Source organism: Saccostrea cucullata, unplaced genomic scaffold (assembly GCF_032062105.1).
Source record: "Saccostrea cucullata isolate Sc308-1 unplaced genomic scaffold, CSIRO_AGI_Scuc_v1 ctg15161, whole genome shotgun sequence".
NCBI lineage: Eukaryota > Metazoa > Mollusca > Bivalvia > Ostreida > Ostreidae > Saccostrea > Saccostrea cuccullata.
Window position 1 is genome coordinate 1 of NW_026918033.1, and position 3,498 is coordinate 3,498.

Consider the following 3,498-nt stretch of genomic DNA (forward strand, 5'->3'; position numbering starts at 1 on the left):
TCTGGTACAGAAATTCAGAAGACTGTCTTCAAGATTTGTTCCTGGACCTGGAAAAGAGAAGGATTCCAGACACTTACGCCTACTACCTGAATACTCGTAGCCGCTTTAAGACTGTCTTCAATATTTATTGTCAACTTTGGGGTGTAACAGAGTGATTGATTACAGATCCCTGAAAAAGGCACGGAAGAAGAAAAAGTAAATTCTGTATGTATTCTGAATAAAATCTGTTATTGTCTGTATTGTGTTGTTATTGTTTTCGGAAAATCCAGTTTGAACTGGCTAGGCTTTGACTGTGAATGAAAACGTGACGTCATAATCACATTCTTGACTTGCTACCAAATCGTAGTAGCAGCGTTGAACCGTAGTAGCAGCGTAGTAAAAAAAAGAAGCTAGTACAGTGTAAGCGCCCTATTGGACATATAGGACTGTGTACTGAGTTGACCCACCTAGCCCCAGGGTTAGGGTTAGGATTAGGGTTAGGGGTTAGGGTTAGGGCTGTACTCAGTTGACCTCCCTATCCCCCAGACCCCCAACCTGCACTCCTTCGACCCACCCAGCAGCTTAGCCAATCAGAATCCAGCCTTTTTGACCTCATTTGCATAAAAAGTGCACTCAGTTGACCCGTCTATCTAGGCCGCTTATACTACTAGTGAGCATCCCCTGTCGAGCGGTCACACCCACCGTGTGCTCCTGCCATGATCGAGAAGTAACCGACAAATCCGTCGTCAATTCAGTGTAAACATGTATATAAACATTAAATTACAGCAAACAGTTCCTTTAAGAATTAGAACTCTTCAACCCCATATACAAATACAAAAACGTTCAAACTGGGAAATAAGTATTTCAGTGGCTTATAAAGATATTCTCAAATAATATCCTCTTAGCGACTTTGTCATTAAGCTACTAGGGATATTCCTAATGTCTGAAGTTACATTTAGCTTCATTGAAATGTATTTGCTGAATAATAGCTGTTTAACTTTATACAAGGTAATAATTAATTTATCGAATAATTAAATTACGAGAAAAGCTTTGAGCCATAATTCAAATGAGATTATGTTAATGTTTTCGGAATGGTTTTTTATTCTATTTATTCGGATCGATCCTCCCTTGGTTGACGTATTGTGAAAATTATGCAAAGGGTAACTAGCTTTTTAAAAAAATCAATCTCTACCAAATCGATCGACCCCTCCAATGTTTTTTCTGATGAATGCATATTGAAAATATTGAGCTTTATAATCACGATTCTTAATTTACCAGATAGTCAATGACAACGAATATTAAAAATACATATTTTCAATCAGTGACAGCATGCATTAGAACTCACTTCCGCTTTCAAGCCTGTCATCCTCCGAGGAAGATTACAACAACGGCATGGCGACAAAAATAGAAGACACATCTTTCAAGACACCTGGCGAACAAGAAGTTGACTACTTCCCGTACGATCCAGAGCTGACAGATCTAACTCTCATCGTGGAAGAAAAGAAAATACATGTAATCAAAGCTGTGCTGATGGATGCGTCACCCGTATTCAGAAAAATGTTCACCGACGACTTTAAAAGAAAAGAACGCAGTAGAAGTCTGTCTCTCTGGAAAGGAATATTCCAGTTTCGTTTTGTTTCTAAGATGTATTTTTCCAAGAGAATATGTTATTCTTTCTGGTATATGCTTTTTAATTTATTTTAAAAAATCATAACTTCGTTAAAAACAAACATTCAGAGAAATAATTCTTTCTTTTCTATTTTCAGAGAGAAGTATTGCAGACCTTTTGCCATTAGCACACGAGTACGATGTAAAGTGCATATACTTTAATGGAGTGTGAAACATGGCTATTAACTGAACTTGAGTTCAAGAAAGCGAAAGGACGGAACCATTATGAACGTCGAATGCCTTATGAAGTGCCTTTACTATGGCAGTGAGTACTGCTTGAGAGAATTGTATGCTCAAGATGTCCAATTAATGATTCCACATAAGCTCACCAGATATAAGACGAATCCATTCTATCAGAAGCTTCCTGAGAAAAATAAACGAGAACTTATTGAATCAAGGCTTACTAAGATTGAAGAAATGGGGACATTGTTAAACACCACTACCTTATCTGGCTCATCTGGAGTCAGTTTTGGTCGTCCACCAGCCATATGTAGTAATTCAACTTCAATTAACAACTTCTGCACAAATTATCTTTCAGTGTTCAGCTAATTTATTCATTTAAGAACATATTATTATTCGTTATCTACACACCTAATACAAGCATTATGTCTCTCTCAACAATACATTTCCTAAAGCTCTGCATGTGGATCAAAATTGAATCCTATACAGGAAACGTGATTCCATTAAATTCATGTATTTAGTTGATTATAATGGTTGTTGTGAGATTCAATTTCAAGTCGAAGGATTTTTTTTAAAATAAAACACTCCAGAATGTAACTTTTGAAATAAATACTAGAGATTATATATCTCTTTGTAATACATGTATCATCATCGATTATTTCTCGAAGTTTTTATTATTTATTCCGTTTCCTGTTCTGTTTGTTGTTATTTCTCTTTTCAATTCTGTTTCTTGTTTTTGCAACACATCTGATCTTGTCGATCAATAGTTCAACTCAATTTCTTTTTCTGGCTATTTATTGCGCCAAGTGTCTAACTAGCGAGGAAGCATTGCAACAACAACTACAACAACAACAAGAGATAAGAGGCCCATGGGCCACATCGCTCACCTGAGCACTGTGGCTAGGAAAAAGTAGCAATTGGTTTATTATTGAAAAGTTTAAATCCAAAAATAGTCCCATGACCAATCATGGCTTTGCTATTCTTGAGAAGATGATTTTTAAAGAATTTTCCTATATATTTCTATGTAAAACTGTGGTCTGCCATTGTGGCCCCGCCCTACCCCCGGGGGTCTGATTTGAACAAACTTGAATCTACACTACCTGAGGATGCTTCCATATAAATATGATCAATTATGGCTTTGCTATTTTTGAGAAGATTTTAAAAGAATTTTCCTATATATTTCTATGTAAAACTTTGGTCGGCCATTTTGGCCTCGCCCTACCCCGGGAGTCATGATTTGAACAAACTTGAATCTACACTACCTGAGGATGCTTCCATATAAATATGATCAATTATGGCTTTGCTATACTTGAGAAGAAGATTTTAAAAGAATTTTCCTATAATTTTCTATGTTAAACTTTGGTCGGCCATTTTGGCCCCGCCCTACCCCCGGCGGTCATGATTTGAAGAAACTTGAATCTACACTACCTGAGTATACTAGTATCTCCATATGAATATGATGAAGAAGATTTTTAAAACATACAACCAAATTTTCATTAATTCCCAATTATCTCCCCTTGAATGAGGGCGTGGCCCTTCATTTGAACAAACTTGAATTCCCTTAACCCAAGAATGCTTTGTGGCAAGTTTGGTTGAAATTGGCCCCGCGGTTCTTGAGAAGAAGTCGAAAATGTGAAAAGTTTAAAGACGGACAGACAGACAGACAGACAG

At 36.9% G+C, this 3,498-nt stretch overlaps 1 pseudogene; it reads left to right on the top strand.

Moving 5' to 3' along the window:
* Positions 1–1,371: 1,371 nt before the first annotated feature.
* On the top strand, positions 1,372–2,196 carry LOC134237085 (uncharacterized; annotated as a pseudogene).
* The last annotated feature ends 1,302 nt before the right edge of the window (positions 2,197–3,498 follow it).